The sequence below is a fragment of the Myiozetetes cayanensis genome, unplaced genomic scaffold (genome assembly GCF_022539395.1).
Source record: "Myiozetetes cayanensis isolate MyiCay16 unplaced genomic scaffold, myiCay2020 scf5-8, whole genome shotgun sequence".
Classification (NCBI taxonomy): domain Eukaryota; kingdom Metazoa; phylum Chordata; class Aves; order Passeriformes; family Tyrannidae; genus Myiozetetes; species Myiozetetes cayanensis.
In genome coordinates, this window is record NW_026087742.1 from 20,017,912 (window position 1) to 20,042,083 (window position 24,172).

At 41.9% G+C, this 24,172-nt stretch overlaps 2 protein-coding genes across 4 annotated transcripts in view; one reads left to right on the forward strand and one right to left on the reverse strand.

Moving 5' to 3' along the window:
- The window catches only part of CMSS1 (cms1 ribosomal small subunit homolog), a 222,780-nt gene that overhangs the window by 134,402 nt on the left and 64,206 nt on the right, over positions 1 to 24,172 (forward strand). The gene's annotated exons all lie outside the window — the stretch shown is intronic.
- FILIP1L (filamin A interacting protein 1 like) overlaps positions 1 to 24,172 on the reverse strand; it is a 188,596-nt gene that overhangs the window by 132,637 nt on the left and 31,787 nt on the right. For both annotated transcript variants that reach the window (XM_050333119.1, XM_050333118.1), the window contains exon 2: positions 11,365 to 11,507. The gene's annotated coding sequence lies outside the window, so the exon portion shown is untranslated. The remainder of the gene's footprint in view (positions 1 to 11,364; positions 11,508 to 24,172) is intronic.

The following is a 24,172-nucleotide window of genomic DNA, read 5'->3' on the forward strand; positions in this document are numbered from 1 at the left end:
TTTTTAATTAGACATGGTAATATTTGAGGCAGTATTTTGGCTAATTGTTTAAATCTGCACTTAGACAATTGTTAAAATGAATGCTATTTGTATTATGTAATATTATAAACCACACATGCCCTATAGTCTCTTCTCCAATTAAGAAACAAAAGTACAAAAAGTCTACTTCTTGACACCAAATTTTAATGATTTTATGCTTGCGTTGTATCATAGCAGCTCAGGGGCACACTATTGGAACCTTTTCATCCCTTTAAAAACTACTACAAATGCTTGTGTAGGAGTTGAAAACAAATATGCTTTCAGTCTAAATCCTTATAGACTTAAACTAGAAGGACTGCTCCTGACTTCTTTTGCCACATTTTTAACATGACTCAAATGTGTGGTCCTCACAAGGTAGAACAGCACAAAAGTTGACTGGCACATTTTCAGCCCCCATAACAGAAAAGTGGAGAATGTCTGACCTATATAATTGAGTAGCTCTCTAAAATATTCATGTTTGCAGACTGAATTCCTATGCAGACCAAGCTTTTACATCAGGAAATAAGACTCACTGATATACTTTATATTTGCCTGTGCACCACAGTATTCACAGCATAGATTAGGTATTTTTTTAATTAACTTCAGTTCAATATTTTATGTTAAAACACAAATAGCTACAGGCCCAAATAATTCTCTTTGTGGACTACTGGGTATTTTTCCTTTTTAGATGATGGAAACTGCCTGGAGTCTTGAGACAATAGGCTTCATGTACAAAAGTCACTGAAGAAATACTGGAGTGTACCCTTAGGCTGATAATTGCATTCCCTCCCTTTCTTCCACACAGAACACATGTACCTCAGACCATGGTCTGAACATCTACTGAAGTATTGCTCATACCTCTAATGTAGATTTTTGGTTTTTTATTTAGATGCATAGGTTGGACAGGAGTTGTATTACACTTTCCAGTTGGGGTTGAAATTGAGGTGGTGGATTAGCCTTCTACCAGCTCTGTGAGACTGCCCATTTGGAGTCATGAGTCATCCTTCCATCGGTTTAGTCTTCCAATAGCTCTGAGAATGTCTGGGTAATTGCTTGGGGCATGGGCACAGTGTTAGAATGTTGCCCATGCAGAAAAGCCACAGACTGCCTGACCGATCAGTTCTCTCAGGGCTTTCGTGGTACAAATTGCACAAATTATACTTGTATCATCTTTAGCTCTCCTGTCTACATCTAATACTCTTTTCTCTTAATATCTTCTACTTGATCTCTTCTGAGTCTTAAGGTAGATTAGATCTACCTAAAGTACAAGCACAGCAAAAACCAGAACTGGCTGACCACATTGTTTTAGTTTGTAGTGCAGATGGGACGCAAACTGCATTTTATGCACAGGAATCATTTACCCGGATGTGAAGTTCCACATACTCAGTTCCTGACTTTATTGAAGTACTTGGACATGGTAAGACATTAATCAAGAGCTTCATATAAATATGGCTATTTCATGCCCTTGTTGAAGTTAAGATCTATCCTGAATTAGTTTGAAGTAGTTACTATTATGTAAAGATTTGGTCTTGTACTTGAGCTGAAGCTGGTTGTTTTGAAACAAGCTCCAATGTGTGGCTTTCCATGTCCCCAAACCCACTGTGTTAGGCATCATGTAGTTACTTGGAAGACTGAGTCAACAGAAAGAACAAATTACTTTGGGACTCAGTATATTGATCCAGAATTCGTTATGGCACTAATTTGACTTCAAATCACAATCCTGTTTTATTGTCTGGATGGATAAATTTTTTACCCTAGAAAAAATAGAGATTACAGTAACTACAACATGGATTTTAGGTTGCAGGCCTGAGTTCTAATTTTTTTCTGACAGATGAGAAAATCAGTGAATGACTTTGCAGCTCAGAGTTGTAGCTTTTCAGGAACTCCAGAATCCTTTGCAGCCAAAACTGCTGTTGTCGAACTTCAAGGACTGAATCCAGGAGATGTAGTTTTCAGATTCTGCCCAACTGGAAGCTATTTCTTCTTTCAAAAAGACTCAGATAGGAAGGGAGAGTCTTGTTTATTCCGCACAGCATTAAGTTCCCTGTACTCTTACACCGTGTTTTTGCTACTGTGACAGAGCCACTGTTAGCGGATGGATTACTAACAAGGTTGATAGGTTATGAGCTAATGCTCTCTGCTCATGTAGTCACAGCTGGGCTGCTCCCATACCTGACCCTCACAGAGCTGTGGCAGTGTGTCTAGACATGTCTTTGGACCCATGCTAGTTGCCTACATGCAATGGGAGCTCGGCATTCTCCTCCCTTACGCTTGCAACATCTTCAACTTTTTCCTCCTTTCCAACTTCTCTGATTGCATTCATACGAGGGCAGAATTCTCTCATTTTATCCTGCATGCTTTCTCAGTATTGGCTGCCAAATAAGTAGCATGTGCTTCCTGTTCATTTCTTGTCTTAAGACACTGATTTTGCCTGTTTTAAAGGAATTTAAGGTTTGACAGGGCTAATATTATAGTGACATTTATGTTCTTTCACCAACTTCTTCCTCTTAGCTTGACTGCTTTTCTGTTCCAGGGGAGAGCAATAACCAATTTTCTTTTTTTTTGCTTTCACTGCCCAGCTCAATGCTAATCTGCCAGCATTTCTTTCTCTGATCTCTTACTGTCTGCCCAGCCTCAGTCTGGCTTCCTTTATTCTGCAGCTGCTCCAGACTTGTCTTCTTTTACGTCCTTCTCATATTTGTTTGTGTGTCATCTTTGTTGCTGCCTTTGATGTTTGGAATGGCCTTGCTGAGATCTCTACTTGAAGGAACTTGCCTTTCTAATGGCCCAGAAGGCACTGAAGAGGCAAATGAAGGAGAGGAATAATCTGGAACCAATGATTACATGGGCTTCTTATCAGCAAATCATTTTGTTTCTAGGTCTTACCACTTTCCCACTGTATGAGACAACGTGCAACTCCTTATGTTTTCATCTACACTTTTCACACTGTGCATGTGTCTGCACTGACCAGGTGCCAAAATGGACTGGGACTTGTAATTGAATGTTTTGTTTGGTTTAACCAACTGGTGGATTTTTTTCCCTGTTACGTAACAAACTTCTTTTTTAAGGACAAACAGACTTGAGCTGCCTTGCTCTTTCCCTTTACAAGATGCAAATATTTTCCCCAAAAATATTAGGTATTAAATTTTAAAATAATACATTTTTAGACCAACTGTGGTAATTTCATGCTGGAATTATAGAGGGGTTCCAAAATTATATTGTTTTGCATTTAGAGTATTTGGTGAGGAAATGGGATTATGAATAAACTGGAGGAGTAACTGTATAGCTAGCTGCTTTGAAGTAGTGCTCAGTCATTTAATTTCACATGAATTTTTAATAATAAATCAGACCTAGTTATTGTAGTAAATTCCACTTGATGTGGATTCTTCGACCTCTGCAGTCTGTCAGTGACACAAGGGATTTTGAGCCATTAAACTGTTTACTTTCTGGACTTTCCTTTGCATTGCACTCTTCTCCTTTTAATAATTAAATGATTGTTTAATACAGTTATATGAGGTTGGGAATGGAAGTAGTGCTTTTCAGTTGCTTCTCGTTGTCAGCACAGTTAAGGTTTCTTAAAAGACAGAAGATCTGAATACCCTAAACTACCCTAAATACTCAAATTAGTGTACTTTCTCTTGGTGATAAATAGCGCTCTGGAAGGTCTCAGTTAATTCAGTCTCAGATCTTTAAGAGGTAATTTTGACAGAGTCCTATAAATGTAGAAAGTTCAACAGAGTAACCAGAGAAAGGTTCCTAATGAAATCTTGGCTTTGGTGGTGAAAATGTCTGCCTAGTTTTAATATAAGCTTGATTACACTGCATTCATGAGAATTTCTGCAAGTCTGCCCTCATGACATATAAACTTTAAATTAGGCGTAGTCAATAAAAGGCCACCTAATACAGTTTCATGGTTTGAGAGGTTTCCCCATAATTGCCCCAGCTAGTTACTCTGTTTTCTAACCATTTTGGAATCTGCATATGCTGAAAGAAATCATCCTTCGAAAGATGGTGCTTGTACAGCCTGTAATGATGAGAAGTGACCTGACAGAGACCTCTCCCCCCCACCACCTCCTTTAGTGACCTTCCACAAGTGATGAGACAGCAGCCCTTCTCCCAGCAGCTGTTTTCTAAATTTGGTCTGACAAATGGTATCATAAAGGTGGCAGGTGAGGTTGGGGAATCTGATCGGAACGTACCAATTTAACAGCCACCAAAAGGTACAAAAGAGTATAAGGAAAAACAATCAAGTGCTGTCTCTTTATCATTGTATCAGTTTTCTTTGCGTGGTCCCTGGTGAAAGCCTTTACTGATGGCTTTCAGTTATGTATCATTATAATACCTACAATAAGCATTACATAATAGGAAAAATATGCTACACTGAGCAGTGAAACTGTTGTTAGCCAGTCCTGTGGCCCATATCAAAATGCTCTCACTGGCATTCCCTGTAACAGCACTTCCTCAGATGTAATGGACTACAGCATATCATCAGCCAAAAGTTCATGCATCTACTTTAATGTTTTTTGCATATCCCTGCTACAAGTAACAGCTGTGACTACTCAGGGGGAAAAGAATCCATTTTTTTCCTCATTAATAGTTCAGACAATTTTCAAGCAAGCATATCCTCTGCCATTGCTGTGTTTGCATGGCTAGATAGGCAAACACTGTATTGGTGTTGCAGTAAGGAAAGGGGGAGAAAACACAGTGATGATAAAACCACAAGAATTAGCTGGAACAACTGGGTAGACAGGAGCACTTACTTGATCATTGTTGTTGATTCTGTTAATAACAGTTCAATAGATTGCAAATTGTCTCCTATTAATGGTGGCTTTATAGGAAGGAATTTGCAGAATAAGTGCATCTGAGGTACTTCAGCTAGGATGGCACATTTCAGAAGGGCTTTGGATGTTAAAAGCTTTAAAAAAGGTCTTACTTCTTTACAGTAGTAAAGTGATATATCTATATAGTAGAGCTGGAAATAGAAAGATGGCATTGGAAATCAGACCTGCTGTCCTGATGTCTCAGACCTTCATTCTAGTGTAAGTGGTCAGTTCAGGTGCTTACGTGAAACAGGGCACCATCCTCCTGTTCAGGGCTTGCTCTGCTCCTGTCGTGCAGAGGGTGGGAAGGGCAGCCCATGGGGCATGTGTGCATGCACAGCAGTGACTGCTGTAAACATTTATGTCTGCTTCAGTCTGCACACTGGTAAGCAGGACATAGCAGAGACCCAGCTACAATCTTGTTTACTCAGTCAGCGTGTTTTAAGATATAAATATTTTTTATTCTTTTTTTGGATATTTGTCAACCATGTCTTGGGTTCAGTGGGAAATTTATACTGTCATTTTTGGCAGCAGTCATTTATTAGGAGGATGGTGCCATGAGAAACAGGATGCCCAGGTCCTGGCTTGTTTAAATGATCTTTCCAGGTTTTACTACCACGCTCAACACCATGGTATTTGAGTGCTTACTGAGTCCTCTTAGCTGCAGGGCAGGGGCTGGGTAAGAACTCTGCATTATGTTTCTTAAGGATGACATTTAGGGGCCTTTTGCTCTGTACCTCAGAAGAATTTTACCTGATACAGCAGTTTTGCCTCTTGCCTGAGGTCTGAGGTAGAATTTCTCAACCACCTTCAAAGTTGTTGGCAAAGTGACCTTGAAGAAAATTGCGTCGGGTGCTGTACTGGGGGATGACACAGCATTAATGTGTTGACCTAAAACTTCACATCCAAAGGTGGAATACAGTAAGAAGCAAGTTAACCAACTAGGATTGTTAAGTGCTTTTGTTCAGGGCATACTGAGGGGCCAGATGAGATTCTGCTCACAGTTCAAATTTGAACAGGCCTTGTCCCAAAGGACTTGTGGACAGTGTCATTGGAGAGGAAAATATGGGGAATGCGAAAGTAAAATCAACTGTGCTACACATGTGAAAGCAGATTAGTGTTATGATTTTTGTTGCATTGGTGAGGAAATAGAATTCAAGAAAGGCTGTTTAGTGAAGAGGAAGAAAGCTAGAGAGTGTGAAGGGAGAGCAGAAAAGAGCAGAGCACATGGTTAATGGAGCCAAGATTAAAATACTGAAAGACGGTGCAGAGGTTAGAGAGGGCAGAGAAAGACCATGTTTAACTAAGGAATAAGGATAAAGCTAATGCTTGTACTGCACTTGCACATTTTGGAGAGTGCATCCTGAATGTCATACACCTGCACTTCTACAATAGCTTCCTCTGAAATAATGTGTTGGAAAGGATGGATGCTGAACTATCCAGTAGACAAGCAGAAACTGCTGACAGTAGTGTGCCTATTTGATGAAAGCTTGAGCTTTGGCATCTCTGGTCACTAGATGCAGTGGTCTAGAAGCAGCTTTCCTTTTTCTTCCCAGTCTCAAGTGCTTCGCAGTCGGAATTCGTGTACTGCGATCACACCGTGACAAGAAAGCTGCAGACCACACCTGTTGTTTCCTTGTTGCCTGCAAGAGGAACGGGACCTTTCTGTAGACATCAGTTTCACAGAGACTGGGAGCAAATTAGTGTCCTACTGTCTGTCCCAGGTCAGCCCCCCTCACTCCTGGCTTTGAATTCCAGCCATTCACAGCTTTCTGACTCTTCTGGATTAACTTGATCTTCCTATGAGTCCCAAACTCTTTAAATCCCTATATGACTCCAAACAGGCCATAGTCCAGGCCTGCATCCCTTCCCACCTTATCCCACCCTAAGATATGTCCCCAGAAGGGACTCTAGACCTTTTTGTCTCTGCTGAATGAAGGATTCCCTTCAGTGGGCAAAAATTAAAAACCTGAGGGACAGAAAAGCAGCACTTATGTGGTTTTTTGATTCAGAAACCCAGTTGACTGTTTTTCTGTGTTGCCTGGGCTTTGTTGCCTCCTATATAGGATACTCAGTGATCCTCCATTGTCCATGGGCAGCTTTGAAGGTGTGCCTGTAACTATTTTCAAGGAATATGAAAGGTGAGTTGTAATATCTGATGGCTAGTAATATTTATGATGGTAGGTGAAACTCAGAAAGAAATTTAAGGCTATTTCTATCCTTTTTTTCCATGTCTCTGCTCCCATTTTGGCACCCAGAATTTGTAAAATGAACCAAATTAGAGCGTTTTGGCTTCTTCGATTGCGTGTGTTTACGTTGTGCTGCTTCTATTAAAGTACTGGAGAGAGCATCAGCACAGCCTATGTCCCACTCTCCCACAGGTTTATGTCATTTGGAAAATACCACCGTAACAGGCCGTTTCAGCCTCCCAATGGCTGTCCTTGCCAGTCTGTTGCACAAAATGGTGTTTATCACCCTTCATCAGAGATGGAGACGTGTGCTGCAGCACTACAGTAAATAATAGACCACAGTTTGTTTTCTTTAACCTTTGTCTAGCTGTATTTCAAAACTTACAATTTATCTAGTAACTTCATCAGGAGGCTGGGGTGTTTCTAAGGCAGTGTAAGCCTGAGATACCACATGGCTGAGTTGATTGGGAGAGCGTGACTAGTGGGAATGAGAAAATCCACCATGACTGTGGTTTTAACTCCAAGGTCTGCAATGTGAACTTCATGAACTTATCATTAAAGCTGCCATCACCTTCCAGGCTCTATCCTTCCCCTTGCTGTGCTGGGATTGCTCTGACTCAGGGCTCAGCACCCACTCCACTATGTACACTTCAGCCTAACCCTGGTTTTCCTCCCTCAATCTCGTGCCTGATTCAGCTCAGTTTCCTCTGTCCCACAGTGACGGACACGGAGAGCCCTAGTGCAGGTCTGTAACTGGGGATAGCTGCTAAATCCTTGACAAGGAGTAAAGTGTGCACATTTAAAATATAAAAGTGAATGTTCCAGTGGGTGCTCTAACAGAATGCATTTTTACTTTTGCCTTTATTAGCCCCCCAATAGATTTAATAACGTTTCCTTTATGTTTTTATTTTGGTGGTTCTTTTTCTACCTTGTCTATTAAAGATTACTACATTCCATGAATATATAAAATAGGACTATTCAGCTTGCAAAGCTGAACATGTACACAAATTAGCAGTGGGAGAGTTGGGTTTTTTTGAGTTGGATGTTTGTGTATCTTCTGGTGTTGTGGACATTTGGGAGGGGATTCTTTCTTCCTCTGTGCATATTCTGTTCAGCAAGTTGACAGTTTGATATTTATTAGGGCTTTTAGATGCAACAGGAGTACAACTAATAAGAGAATAATGAGTTGGTGTGTGTTTGTGTGCTGTGTTATTCCCTAATGAATTGTCTGACTCCCAGGTACATTATGAGGTTAACGACTGAGCTATTCTCCTGGAGAGGTACTGATAGAGCTTGGTAGTTTAGCAGCTGAAGAACCAGCTGTGCTAGTTTAAGAATTTTATCTGTCTATTCCCCCATAATCATGGATTAGTTATGCTAAGGTGATACTCAGCAAAATGCAGCTACCAGTGAGACCAGAAGGCTCTCAAGATGGTTAATGTCAGGGTGAAGAGGATAAAAGGTGATTTTCCAGCTTGTGCTGCCTGTTCCGCTTACCCTTTCTCTGCAGCAAATAATCCCATGGTCGCAGTTAACTGTCAGTAATTTACCATATTTGGATTCTCGAAACAAAACACAATGTTTAGTTCAGCTTTGCATGGCAAACAGTTCCTCGTGCAGCTTAATTGCTTTGTTTACATGTAGCTAGTTACTTGTCATGTGGCAAGAACAATAGGCTGACTGCCTCGCTGAACCCATGATCACAACGAGATAAAACACGGAAGGCAGTGAAGCTGTATTTCATAAACAGACCACAGGTCGGACGCAGCCTCCCTGGCTGGTGGCATCAGGGAAAACCTGCCGCGTGACGTACCCTTTGTCGCAGCTCTGTGACTTTGCTGAACGCCCCTCGCTGTCTGTTTTTCAGCTAAAAGCAAGTGATATTTCTTGGGCCTTTCTGTTTCACGTGGACTAGGTACCATTCTGAGAGCTGCCTGACTCCCTGACCAGACCTGGCACAGTGCACACGGTGAACATGAGGCCGTCACATGCGGCTTTGAGCTCACGTTCCCCCACAGCTTAACCTGGACTGTGCCTGTTTTGCCACAGAGGCAGCTGGGGTTTTTAATCTTCAGTAAGGAGGTAGGGGCAGCATAAGCCTTGATTTCTCAACCAGCCACGCCCATCCTGTGGGGTGAGGAGCAGAATGGAGTTTGCTCCAATTAAGCCATATCTCTGCCACTCAGTCATTCCTGCTTACTGACAGGAGACCTTTTAACAGGGTGCTCCAACCATGCCAGAACACTTATTTCTTGTTGTCACACAGTTCTCCAACCACTGGCAGTACCCTTGATCCGGCACGACAGGAGTGCATGACCCAACACATGCTTTCCTGCCCAGAAGTGGAGGAGTTCATTCTCAGGTCTGCCAGACTAACAGAGACAAAAGAAATTCTTTGCTGGGACTGCAGCTCACACCCTGATAGAGTCCCTTGCGTCTTGGGGGAGCATGGGGCTGATGCCAGGTCTCCCTGCATAGCAGAGCTCTTCTGAGCTCTGAGCAGAGAGGACATTCCAGAGGCTTTTATCTATTTGCTTCTTCATTTCACTGGTGGCTTTCCCCCTCACATCTGAATTAAAACTCAGAAAGTTTGCTGAGAAAGACTCATAGTTTGTTCCTCAGGTAGTGTCTGTTGGCAAAAGGGAATTCTCCATTACACCTACTTGTACCACAGGAGTAAAGTAGATGTTGTCACTTAATTTGCCTGAAGTAAAGAAAGCTGTGGCCTTGTTATTAGTAGACACAGGCATACCAACTGTTTGAGACTTACTGCCAACCCTTCAAACTGAAGAACAAGTTGCCAATATCTCTTATTTTGTGGATCTGTGTGCAAATGGGAATGGAAGGCCATTGAAAATAATATATGCATAAAGTTTAAATGCAGAGCATCTGTAAACCAAAAATCTTCTTTATCTTACTTTTTCTGTGGTTGAATTGTCATCTGACTGGCACAGTTGTTTGCTTAAATCTTAGATGCAGTCTACACTTGTCTGTTCCATTTGAAGAGATGTAAATGGGGGCTGATACCCTTTATGGCAGTGTATCTCCACAGCTGTTACTTCTCCCTTTTGTAGGCAATCTCTCATTTGCAGAGATAATGCAAGGCAGAAATATTTTCTCTTTCTGTATGTTTGTGGCACAGAGAAACTACATCATGAAATAATTTATCAAGACCACAATGACAGTAGTATTCTAGATAATACTAGAAATTATCATTATCTTCCCAAGCCTTTAGACTATGAAAATAAACTTTAAAAGTCTGCAGAAGATGTAAGCAGTAAGAGCCCCTTCCACCACCTCCCAAATATAATGTGAGCTGCTTCTAGGGCTGGAGGCATTCTCAATAAAGACTGCCACTTGTTTTGAGTTTACAGGCATTTACAGCTACATCATAACTTGAAAGGTTAGCATGTCTGCTCTTGCCTTGTCATTCTTCTGCTTGTGCAATGCAGAGCCCAATAGTCATCACAAAAAAAAAAACCAACAAACTGCGAGAAATACGTCTTTGAGGTGGAAAACCCCTACAAGAATCAATTATATTCCTACAAGAATTTGGCATCCGAGTTAGGGGTTCCCAGAGCCTGACCTGGAAAGCTGCTAATGTGACCCTCAGATTTTCAAATTGTGGCTGTTCTGTGCTGTCATGCTGATTGATTTTTTTGTTATACAGCCCCTAGCCTAACATTCTACCCATTAAGTTGCCTGCCATGAACAAAACTCTGGGAACCCCCGAGTTCATCATCCAAGAAAACCTTTATTTTGGAAGACAAACTGAAAAAGATAATCTATTTTGTTAAGTGTTTCCACACCTCTGTAAACATACAGTCTCCTCATCTGGATGATGTCATGCATATATTTGTCAAAGTTCTTGCTTTGCTTTGAGATGGCATTTGCAGCAAAACAATAACATATTCAATATATAAAAAGTTTTTGGGTGAGATCCAGTACAAGTGTCTCATGGTGAAATCATTCTTAATATTATTTAACAGCTACCTGGTGTCTGGTTCAGAGAAACTGGTCACAACTCCATTTTCCTTTGGATGCTTGAATGGATGGCACATGTGAGCTTGGATGTTATGTGAATGTAGGGCAAGGAGAACATGGATCATAGTTTATCTCTAAGAATTGTCAGCATGTTTTGCCTCCATTTTTTGACAGTGATTTTTGATAGACTAATACCTGCTAAACAGGTACAAGCTCATCAGCGCTCCTTACCAAAGTAACCTTGTCTGGAAACTCTCACCTTGTACATTGGGAGTAGATGGAGAGGAAATTGGAAATCTCTGGCTTAAGGAAAAGCATTTGGCAGTATAGAAGTTAAGTGAAGGTCAGCTAACCTGCTGGAGCATCACAGGCCGGAAACCTGAATGTTCTGGCAGATGCCATCATTTTGGCAATGGAGAAAGTGGCCGTCCTGCAATGTCGTCATGGTCTTTCTCACGTAGTAGGAAGTGGCATGGCTGCCCTGGATACAAACATCCTAAGAAAGAAGTGATTAGTCAGTGACTCCACAGAAATAAATGCTTGGACACAGTTGATAACAGTGAGTCTTGGAGTGCAAGGTCACAACATGAGTCCTTTGGAAGGAGTATCAGTGTTTGCAGTGAAAGAACAAAAAGCCCCAACACCAAACCCAGCAGTCTTACAGAGTCATTGTTTTGCAGCTTTCAAAACTCTTCTGAATAATTTTTGCTAAAGGGTGGTCTAAAGCCCAGGCTGATTAATTTCTGCTCCGCCTCCTGTCACCTTGGAAACAGGGAATGCCTACTGTGAAAAGGATCTGACCCTGGAGGATCCAGGATGGAAGTTCATATGTAAAACAGACTTTTTCCCCTTTTTTATTGCTCAGAGCAATAATGCAAAAGCCCACAGTAAGGTCTGCATTTCCAGCTATGAGTGCAGTGTAACAAGTGTGTTGAGGTTGCTTATGGCAGACAACATCTTATGGTAAATGCTTGCATTGGAACTAGGATTACCTGTGTCTCTACTTCTGAAACTAGGGGGAAAACTTACTTTGACACTCCATAATGCAGAGCATGCACTCAGACAGGTTTAGCCCCTTATTTACTGTAGCCAGCTTATTGTGGGCTGTGGTAAGTATCTGTGTTATATGTCTGCTCTTGCTTGCATCCTTGGGAGATAGGGAGATTGTGTAGTGGATATGTTGACAGCAGTGGGGTTTTTTTCCAAATTTCATTGCTTCTGTTCTGTTCTTTATGCATTCCACTTAAATCAACTCTTTCTGTACTGTGAAGTCTTACAAGTTCTTCCAAGATATTTTTTTCTTTTTTTTGCTGGGCACACCCATAAAAACCAAAGAGTTCTACCTCAAAACATCAGTCTGGATACACCCATTTAAGTCATCTTACTTTTGTCACTAATCTGTCCTAATATCTCCAGGCAACCAAGAAACTGGCCTTTCATCTGTCTTGAACTCTTGAGAATATCTCAACAGTTGCACAAAGCTACTTTTCCTCCTCCTCCTGCAGTGAAGATAGCACCAAGTTAGGAGTGTGTAATGGGCCAGGCTTTTCCTATTTGACAGGGGCTGTGATCTGGCAGCCTAAAGATGGAGAGATGTTGCTCCCTGTGTTTGTCATAGACGCCAGAGAGTCCTTTACTCTTTTAGGGTTCTCGTTATATTACAGGGACTTCATTTCCCAGCTTTCCTGACACTTTACCGCGTGGCCAGGTTGATGTTATGGGATGTGCAGAGCCAATGAGTACAGCAACCCTAAAAGATAAAGAAATGGAGCTAACACATTATGTCTGATTTTCTTACTCCTTTGTCAGAGGCCATTATGGATGTAACAGTTTGTGATAACTAAAAGGCTACCCTTCTAATCCTGTTTTTTCACTTAATGTTTCAAGAGAGATACCGGGATTACCATTATAGTTTTGGTTTGGGGATTATAATCTCAACATGTGTGGTTACAATAAAGTAGGATCCTTAACTTCACAGTTCACAGCTTGGTGTTCTCTTATCCTGGAAATTAAGTTATGCTGAATTAAACGTTAGCATCCGTTTTCTTTTGGAGACACACCGCTTGCTTTTAAAGATAAATGTTTGCCATTTTGGGACAGTGTGCTAGGTTCAAGTTCACTTAGCAAAACTTTTTTATTGGAGTGGCTCATGTAACTTGTTAACATGCAAGAAATTATTAAGCTTTCACTTCCTCCACTCCCATTTCCTGTTTGGATGTTGAAAGGAAGCCCTGATTGCTAATTTGTGATTAGCCAGCAACCCAGAGTGAACTTAATCCTGTGGGTTTGCGTGGTGCTTGCCTGTGCAGATACCGCCTCTCTCAAGAGTGAGCTGCTGCTTTTCATGTTTCATGGTGAGAACTGTAAACAATCTGCTCTTCTTTCCGTGAATTCATGGCCTGCCTTCTGAGAACAGAGGTAATGCCTGGCCTGCCAGTGCATGGGAGACAACACCAAAACGCTGGATGCTGCGGGAGAGAAGGGAGGCGTGAGGGTGTTTTTGCAGTCTTGCTTGCCCAGGAGATGGCACTGTGCAATAGTGGGATTTTTACCTGCTGCATCTGTTTGTGTGACCCTGACCTGATGGGGATTGTCAGTAAGAATAGAGTGACTTGTGCTTCTTTAGGATCCTCAGCTCTCTTCTGAGTCAAATGCATTGCACTGTATATGCCTTAGGCAGGTTGGGTTTAAATCTCCTTTGCACTCCCGCATTAGGGAACTGACCCTTGTGCGTATCCTAGTGTAGTTAGGATCAGAACAGGGTTTGTGGGTGAAATTGTTCTGGCTACAAATGAAGTGGGGATATCTTTGGAGCACCCTTACTTCCAAGGCTTTTGTGTCCCCCTTGATAATTCCCAGACTACTGACAAAGCAGCCAAAACAAAGAGGTATGTACATGTAGTATGTGCGAGAAAATCAGAAGGATTTGAGGAGTCTCTGTGGGATGTCTTCCTGTCGTACATGCAGTGTGCTGTGCTCCCATTAGAATGCTGGTTGCTCTGGTTTAGTGCTTGTGTATAAAACACACATGGTTTTTTTAAGGAATCTCTGACCCCACCTGCAAATCCCTGACCTGATTTATGCTGTCCAACACAGCTGAGATAAATCTGGAAAATCTTCCGGGTCTTCCTCTTTTCTAATGGTCATGAGTTGAGAAAATTTTCATTTCTCTCTCCAATAACAGCCTGAGATAGGGAGCACACACGGATCTCTGGGAAATTATAATCTTGAATGGATATGCTGCTTAGCAAAATCTTAGGCAAGCTTATTAACCTTCTTATTTTAGTTCTCAAAATGGTGAAAAGGGGTAATGCTTTCTTAATACAGTGGTGTTACAAATATGTTCACAATATACCTTAAAGCTAGAAGTATTATGTGAATGCTAAATAATTTTATTATTATTAATCACATCTTAAGTGCCTGTACATCTAAAACAAAAGCTTCTTAGCAAACATATGTCCTTTGAAATAGCTTGACCCTTTCCACTTTTTCGGAGACATTAATAGTTTCCTGGCTCAGTGTTTTAGGAAATGTTGTCATAGTCTGGAGGAACCAATAAAAACATAAGTCACCTATTTTGTCTGATCATTTTACGCCAGGATATTTGAGGCTGGAAGCTGTGGAGGGGTAGGAGGGGACTGCTCCATTTGTGCGGGTGGAAGATGTAAAGTTTTAGTACTCTTTTAGTATAACTTTACATATTAGGACTCTAGAACTGTGTGAGTAGTGTTTTTTTAATTCATAGGCAGGGGCTCTAGATAGCTTTAGTAACTATTTAACTAGTGTTTCCCCTTCCTAAGCTTTTTACTGCTTCAGTGCCTGATGAAAAGGATGTTGTATTTGGGGAAGAGTGCTTTGTTGGTTTCAGGCTTACATTGCCCTGTAATAGATGTAAGAGAGCTCTTAAGAAATGGCAGTGCCTTAAAACAAATGTTGGGAGATGCTTATGGCAGTATGATTGGTGGGACAACAGCTTGTTGGGTATGGGCAAAGCAAACCATTTCCCACAAGCAGAAAATGCTGTTACTTGAATTGAGGAACTACTACTGTATGAAATCTCAGTGCAAAGCATCATTACGTGACACTGTGAAAAGCAAGCCATGAGTGTCTGTAATAGGCATCCAGTGACACTCTGTTCTCCATTGTAAATGCCAACATTTATGATGGGCCAAACCCTGCCATCCTTACATGGTTTTGATTCTTTCCTTTCTGAGGCAAAGCCTCCAGCAAGCATGTTAGAGTCCTGTCTGTGGTTTCTTGGGTCTGTGGAGGGCAGACACGCATGGCAATTTTCCCCCTCCTGTGCTGTTGTCTGCTGCAAGCTTCACACAGCCCCTCAGAGGTGGGGAGATCTGTATTACTGTTAATTTACGGTAAGTTGCATGGAGCTGGAAAAGACTATGTGTACCCATTTATCCTCTACCACTTCCCAGAGCGTCCTCCAGAGAGAACCGAAGTTTTTGCCCGCTTTTGGGAAGCCTTACTCTCTGTTTTCTCTTCTGTATTCCATCAGTGTTGGAGACCAGTCTAATGTTTGTCAGCAGTCTGGTGAAACTGAAGGGTAACACCTACTTCATCCTGCATAGCTATCTTTTCAGAAATGAACTGCGTCACCAGAAGAGACAACCACCACCACTGCAAGCTGCACCATAATGTATTATGTGGACTCTTTTCCTCCTTACCTGCCCCCAAAGTAGAAAAATCAAGCATGATTTCTTTCCAGCTTCTGCTGTAGCCTCAAACGGAGCTGATGTGCAGCTGTCATTCACTATGAGTTCAAACTGTGTTTAGGCTGCAGTTCAGGCTGAATGCTCATTCTTATTCTTTTTCCCACCCAAACTGAGGGTGTATGCATCAACCCTGTGGCGAAGAGTCTGTGTCCTGCTTCCTTCCACTCATGACAACCACTAGGACATGTTGCCACAACAGTGGCTTTCCCTTTGTATGTGTCAAGATAGCGCATCACTTTGTGTGTATGTTTTAGCAGGTCAGGCCTGGACTTGTTACTGTGAAATGTGCCATGAGATACCCGTCTCAAATTCCCTCTTAAACTGGCACTGGACCTGTGTGCAGCCGTGTCCTCTGGGTGTCAGTATCCCTGAGCACTCGGTGATACCAGGAATGTTGCTCAGTCCTCGAGCACAATGTACAGCCAAACTGAGCCACATTTCTTTCCCAAGTAACACCACTGGAGGCCTGAGGAAACATGTGCATTGAACAGGATGTGTAGGGGGAAGGAGTGAGTACAACATTGCTACTGTTGTTGCTCATTCCCACAACAAATTCAGAAAAAAATGCCCGTGTCAGGGGGCTCACCATGTCAGGTGCTCCTACCAACCACTCTGGGGTTTCTGAGTAGACAAGTCTTCCTTCCCGACTGCTGTCTGCCATGCTCAGATTTCAGCTCAGTCATCGGGGGGGTGTGCCTCAGAGAAGAAGTTTAGCTTCTTCTCTCATCCTATTTCTTGGATGGTCAGGGTTTGGGGAAGGGAGAGCTCTTTGCAGTTACGTCCTTAGTTTGGTCTTTTGCAAATGGGAGCTTTTTGATTTTTATTGGTGTGTGGCTAAGCTGTTAAACTGTGCATGTGCCTATTTTAAAATAAATCTCTCTCTCATCAAGCAGCGGAATCATGACCTCAGGAAGAACGAGATTTAAAACCAAGACTATTATTTTAATCCTGAGCTTGCACCCCACTCCTCTCAGGGTTTTTTTGATGATGGCTGGAATTTCATCATTGGCTGAAAGTTTTTTCAATAAACAGTGAAACTCTCCCAAACCAGAAACTATCCAATCCCACCCAAAGAGATTTAGTGAAACTGCAGAGAAGATGAAAGCAAACTATTTCCTACACTGTCTTGGTATTTTTGTGTCCTAACATATAGCTCGTCCATAGCAGTCGTTTGAGGATGTGTGACCTGCTCTGTTGGGCTGAATACCCTGTGGTCTTGGTGTTTACAGCAGATACAAGGAAAAGGCCTTTTCTTCAGACATGTCTGTGCAGGGCCTAGAACACTTTTGGCTCTACGTAAGAAATAATAATAATAATAAGGCCAAAAGCTCCTTGCCAGCTAGTGAAATGAAAATGCTGTACTTCACAGTTATGTCATTGGAGAATTATATTTCATTAGAGCTGATATTAAAAGCCCTGATGTCAGTTGTGAAATGTGACTGACTTCAAATTTGCAAAACACATAGGAAATTTTTTCGTAATGTGTTGTCACTTTAGAAGTCTGGCAGTCCTTTAGGTTCACTCATAAAACTTTAAGCTCTCAGAAGGGGAAAACCCCAAGGCTATTTCCCCTAATCTTTAAAAGCTTTGCTTTTACTAGCAAATGCCATTTTTATAAAGTATATGCAAGTAATGTTCTGCATGCTTCAAACAGCAGCAGTTAGGACTCAGATTGGAGAACTGGATTAAGTAGTCATGAGAAATAAGGTATTCTAGATGTTTAAATGAGAGCTTTTTAAAAGTCAGTGAACAGCATAGAGAATAGCAGTCCAAACTATTAGTGGTTATTAAAGGCAAAAAACCCACCCTGTTATTTTGCCATTTTTCCTTCCCATTTGGTGGCTTGTAGGCTTGTGTGACTTGGGAGGACCATGTGCACAGCAGTTGTGCTCTGTGGGTTCCAACAGGTCACTGAGCTACAGAACAGTTTCCATGGTTATCTTTACACAAATTTCTGAAGTACTTGTAAATCAGACTGTTGTCTTAGTCACAGTAAAGACATGAGGAGTATATGATTAGCTCTTATTTTTGATTGCTAGACAATATTTAAATGTCCAGTGCAGCGCGTGAGTAAGCTTGAGAGTAAGCTGACTTTTGTTACAGTCGTATTTATTGTAGGAGGTGATTTATTGGAGGAGATGGTAAATAATACTTGATTCTAGGCAGGATTTTCTGGTTTGGGTTTTTGCTCAGATGTGGAGAACTTGTGAACATACATACGTAGTCATTTGCTAATAGAAAAATATATTATGGTTAAATAAGCAAATCCAAACTGTTTGTGGCTTGAAGGTATGATAATGACTAGATGTGTGTCCTTTTCTGCTTGGATACATCCAGCTCCTTGGTAACTTCCACCACATTGTCCTCCCTGTTGAAACCTCCACCAGGCAATAGCCAGTGCCCACTACATCCACTCGGAAGCTGTTTTGGTCCTGTACCACCAAGTAAGACTTAGAGGGGCAGGGTTTACATTTGGAGTTTTTTTCTCCCGACACTTTGATTATAATCTCCTTTCTTTGCATTGATTTCTAACCAGATTTTCTCACCTTACCATCTTCAGGACTTCTCTCTGTCTTTTGAAATGGGCCAACAATGATAAGCTACCATATCTGAGAGATGGTTGTAAAACATATCATGCAAGATTTTCTTTAGGAAGCAATCTCCAGTCAACCAATATCCCATTGTGCATAGCATTTCTTACAAATTCACTGCAGTTAATGGCATTGAAGTGAAGAATCTTAGTAATGTGAAGGCTATTCAGTGGACAGACAGGGCTGAAATGCCCTGGCTGGGCAGAAAACAGCTGTTTCTTTTTGAATTTGTGAGCCTCCTTGTGTAAGCAGGTTGCTGCCTCTTTAGTGGGACAAAGGAGGGGGTTGCTTGTGTAAGGGTTAAATCAGGGTCTGTTAAGGAAGTTTGTATTTATCAGCAGGTTCTGAGACAAAACTGGACAGTTTGGATTAGAAGTTCTTGAAGTGTGCAAGAGTACATCTCTTCAGCTTGTTAACTCTGTGCACTTGGGGAGTGTAGAGTCAGGGACAAACCCACCTTTTTCTTTCCCTCTTTTTTTTTTTTTTTTTCTTTTTTTTTTTGGTAAAAATAGTAAAGGCATTGAAACACTTTCTGGAAACAGAAAGCATTCCCAGCTTTTATGGATATGTGGTCAGCCGGCTTTTGCTTGTTCCCTTATAAGCAATATTCTTAACGGGAAGAAGTTGCTACTATTTCAAGTCAGTGTGTGTGTTTTCTTTTATGGTTGCCATGGCACTGGTAAGACAGATATGTTCTGTAGTTGTGTTTGTCCTGGTATAATATGTGAATTTTATTTTCAGCACTGTATCTGCAGTGTAACAGCGTGTGCAGTAATTTTCCATACCTCTCTAAAGTTGCCCCTTTTGGAGTTACTGCACTCTATTTTTTTTCTTAAATGTCATATAGTAGTGTGTTTTACCTACCCACCTTTGTGTCCACTAGAGTCAATAGCTCCCACATACGGCCTTTGTATTTTGGGTATTAAATAGCCTAGTGGATGCTTAAGGTTGGAGACATTATGTCATGGTGGCAATCTTACATAAACCCAAACCTTAGAGCCTAATCTAGTAGGTTTTTATACAGCTCGATGAACTCAGCTGAGCTGCAACTTATCTTTTGAGGAGTTGCCCAATATTGACTTAAGGTGATGGAGAATTAACAAAGATTAACTATATAAGTTATAGCTAATTTGTTACTGAGCTCTCTCACTGTTTAGAAGTGTTGCTTACTTACTTAAACTTATTTAAACAAAGTGCATCAAAACAACAACAGCAGCAGCCATAGCTCACATCAACCATCTCTCTTTTTTGTTCCTCGTCTTTCCTCTTCCTATAGTGAGATTGAAATCAAATCTCTCAGTAATTCAGCTTTTACTTTTTGCTATGATGGAAACAACTTTAGGGAAGTCTGAAATGTTTTCAAAGTAAATTTCACAATATGTGTTGGCATGACTAGAAATCAGTGAAGCCCAAGGCACACTGAGAGTGATGTTGAGCCCCAGTTTTACTGACTGACATGAGTCTACTCATCACACAAAAATTAGAGTGAGGTGTCTGAAAGTGTCTTAAGGCTGTCTTACTGTTACCCCTACATGCAGGATTCGGGTGGAATATAATATTGAAGAAAGTAAGAATTCTGTAGTAACTTTTTTAAGCAGGATTTTTATGTTTCTGTGTTATGGTTAACCAGAGCAGGTAAAGCAAACCTGTTTTGTCTTTGCATCTCTTTGGGTTTGCCTTTTTGTTTGTTTGTTTTATTTGTTTGTGGGGCTTGTTTGGTTTTGTTTGTTTTAAAGTAGCTGAAAATACAGATCAGCTTTGGAGGAAGCAGTGAAAACCCACTGTTACCAAAACAAATTTGGCTGATGCAGAGTCAGCAGAGGGTGGTAGAACAGTTCATCAAGCTTATCAACAGTGGTTGTATGAAAAATGCAGAAGCAGTTTCTGGTGTCGCAGAGTGATGGTTTGGAGAATAACAAAAATTCAGCCCTTTCACTTTTACCAGAGACAGACCCAGAGGCTAGACTGGGGGTGGCACCACTTGTGTATCCTTTTCACAGGGTGTCTAAAATTTAATCAGGGGAGAGGGGGACACAAAACACCCACCGGTGTGTTTAGTTTAAATTTGCTCCTTGTTGGGCTGTGTTTAGGGGCTTCTGAATTAAAAACAGTTAAAAATGGAACTGCTGCTGTCAGCTGTTTCCTTAACCTTGCTAGCCTGAAGTCATCCCTTAGTAGTCAGTTGGGCAAAGACGTGTGCAGTGACTCTTTTATGCTTTGCCAACCAAAGCTATTTACAGAAGAGGGAGCTCGTGTTTTCTGTCACGCCTGTTAGCAACAGTATGTCCTCATGAGTTGTTTTCTTTTAAGGTATCATGAGTTGAACAGAAGAGACTCTTTTCCCCTATATTTGGTTTTCTCAGCATCAATGTGACCAAATATCATTCAGGCTAGTAGAAACCTGAATGACAGTAAGAATTGACCCGAACTCCAGTTACAGTGGAGGCAGGTGGGTTGGTATCCTTTTCTTGGATGAGCCATTTCTCTTTACAGGCATAATCTGAAGACTATTGCCATTGTTTTTAATTTTATGCCATTGTTCTTAATTTATATGCAATGTATAAGCCAATTTTTGTACCGGGTTAAGAACGTGGTCTAGGACCATTTAAAGTTTTCCAGGATTTGGGTTTTATTGGTGCTGCAAAAGGCTTTCATAACAGCCTTCCTTGGTTTTCTGTGTTTATTTAATGCTTATTATTTTGAAATTGATATGCATCGCTACCATTTCCTGACAAATTATGAAATGGGACTTCAGTTAATCAGCATGCTGTTTTTGTTGAGAGGGATCCTTCTTAATTGCCTCTGTTTTCTTTTCTTGGCATGTATATCTTCATTCCATGATACATATTTATATTAAGCTGTATAGAAAACTCAATTAACTTCTCCAAGGGATATGTTATGAACAGACTCTGTGTGTAAATCAATACAATTATGTGCTGTCAATTAAGAGGTTAAATAAGTTGCTAGTTTAAGAAACAAGGTGGAAAGTTTGCGGACTCTCTGAAGACACTTGGGAGCACGTCTTTCCATGAGCCAAAGGTCAGCGAGGTAGCCCACTATCCTATGGGTAAAGCAGGTATCACACAGCACCTGGAACCTGTGGGGCTTACACAGTTCAGTGCTGCTGCTGCTTATGTACAACTCAGCGTCCCTGTATTCCCAAAACTTGCCTTCTGAACTGTACCTTAAACAGAACACCTTACTTGATCCTAATGGTAGAGATAGCACTTAGGACTGTGGTGTAACTTCTTAGCAGAGTCTATAGTCAACGGTGGAAGCCAAAAGAGCATCAGAATGAAAAATGTTTTGGCTCTTTAACTTAAAAACTAACATCGGCTCAGCTGACGTTCACATTCACATTTGGCAAAAGCCAGATTACATAAGCAGCAGTAATTTTCCCCACTCTTGGAAAGAATTGGTCGAAATGCTTTACAGTTCCCCACAAGAGCAAGGGGCTACTGCGTGCAGTGCTTGGGCAGAGAGCAAAAATACCTTTGGGCGGGACCGTGGTCAGCCAGCCCAGCTCTGCGTGCCCTCCTGGGCCAGGGAGGCCTGTCAGCTGTGCTGGCCACCGCTCCTCCTCTTCTCCCAAGGTGATGTGCTGGACTAGCTGAAAGGATCCTGTGTGTCAAAGCCAGCTTGTGAGCTCTGGGTTGGGCCAGGCTGAAGGTACCCATGGTCAGGATGAACATTAAATGAGGTTTGTGGAGTTCTTTGCCTCATAGTAAAATGAAAGTTTAAAATAATCACAGACGAATGCTTAAAGCATTCTCTTCTAAAGAGAGGGGTACTGGGATTTGGAAAATTCACCTTTGCATTTAGCTGGAATTTCTTTTCATGCTTTCTGTCAGGATTGCTTGGTCTGATCTCAGTGCCTCTGTTTGTGTTTCTAATATAGATGCCTCTCATTCTTTCTCTAAATTATACCAAATGCTCAGTAGGAAGAGCAAATGTTCACCAATTAAAAAAAATAAATAAGTTGAAAAGGAAAAGAAAGCTCAGGGCAGAGCATTTTAGTTGCCAGATCACTCCTGTACGGGACAGTCTGCTGCATTATGGGGGCACAGACAAAGACAGGGGAACCCACCTAGTTCCCTGCCCTGGTCTCCTCTTAGGCCGTCACTGGGAACATCAGCCCACCAAAATTCCATCTCCACAAGCCCAGAGGAGCACAAGGACACAATGACAGGACAGTCCCAGGAAAACCTTAACCCCACAGTCTAGACCTGAAACACAGGCTGATGAGTCAATGGCAGAATGCTTTTTGGACGGCAGGGGGTTTGTGCTGCAGTGTATGGCACACATGACGGGATGCAAGGGAAGAACATTTTGAGATTGTGCAGGGCTTAATATGGGTTGTTTGGGCAAAGAACCAAAGTCAGGCAAAGGGAGGCATTTAAGTGATTCATGGAGGAAGACGTGTGGGAAAATAGAGGGCTAAGGGCATAAAAAGGGCCAATTCTGTTAAAATCCACTGCTGGTCGGTACACTTGTCCAGTCATGCTGTGTGCCTGACAGGACAGACTGCTGTTGTCATCTTGTATTCCTTTCTACCTCTTTCCTGGGTGAAGGAGTCTCTATTCTCTAGTCTGTGTCTAAGTGGGTGGCTGAATTTCACAACTGTGGTGCAGCAGCTGAGCAAGTGGGGGTCTGGGTGCCATCAGCTGGACTGGGACTGTGGGGTGCAGGGCCCATGTGCCTGGTGTCAGGACACCCAGGTGAGTGAAACCACGTGCCAGTCACTGGAGTGGGACCAGAGGCCAGAGGCCTGTGCATCCCTTGTGCAGCACCTGGAAGGAGCAGGGGTGTGCAGCTGACTGTGGAAGCGGTAGCAAATATTGGGCCAGTGAGTAGGTGAAGTGTGTCTGGGAGCCAAGGATGTGTGTGCAGAGCAGTGGAGTCCCAGGCAGATCTGGATGAGTGTGTGACAGTCTGTGCCAGCAGATGGAGAGGGGCAATGCCCCTGGGGACTCGTTTGTCTGGGTGCCAGCAAATGGGAGGACTGGGATCCAGAAGCAGTTACTGGGCAGACCGAGTGTCTGAGCCCAGCTGCTGAAGGAATCTGTGTTGGACATGTGGGTGTGCATATAAATATACACGTACATGCATAATAAGTACGTGTGTGTGCTCATGAAATATTCTCAGGAGCAGAGCTCTTCCTGTTCAGCCAGGGAGGGGCTGTGTGTTACCTCCTGAGAACACGTTCTCAGCCTTGCTCCTGGTTGCACGTGGGAGTGTGGAGCTGTGTCAACCTCACTTCTTCTGACAGCATTACCAGGTCAGACCTGTTCTCCTAATCATCCTAACGAGAGTCACCTAAAATCATATAAATCATGAACGTACAAATTGAAATTTGTTAGAAGCTGGTAATCATGTATGTCTTTAAAGTTTGTACCATACTATATGAGCAGCTAGAGCTTGAGCTGGTGGTGTAGCTAGGCAGTGAAGGAAGTGATATGACCAAACTGACTTTTTTGAGCATTGACAAGCAGTGACACCCTACTATGCTTCCTTTAAGCCTTTTCATTCCCCCTAAAAAAAGGATGACCTTTAGCATCCTTTTCATTCCCCCTGTGCCCTTTGCATTGTGGCTGTTCCTCATAATGCTGTAATCAGTGTCCAAAATACTTTGATTAGTAACGCTACATCATAACTTCCATCTCTTTATGGATATCATCATAAAATTTGTTGGAGAAAATGCAAATAAAATCTGTCTATAAATTCCAAAGATAGTTTAGAAAAAAATCTTTTTAAAAAAAGGTGCTTAGTTTGCAGCTGGATGCAACCACCTCTTTCTTTGACCATTAGCCAACTTGGCATGTTAGAATTTGCCTAGTGGC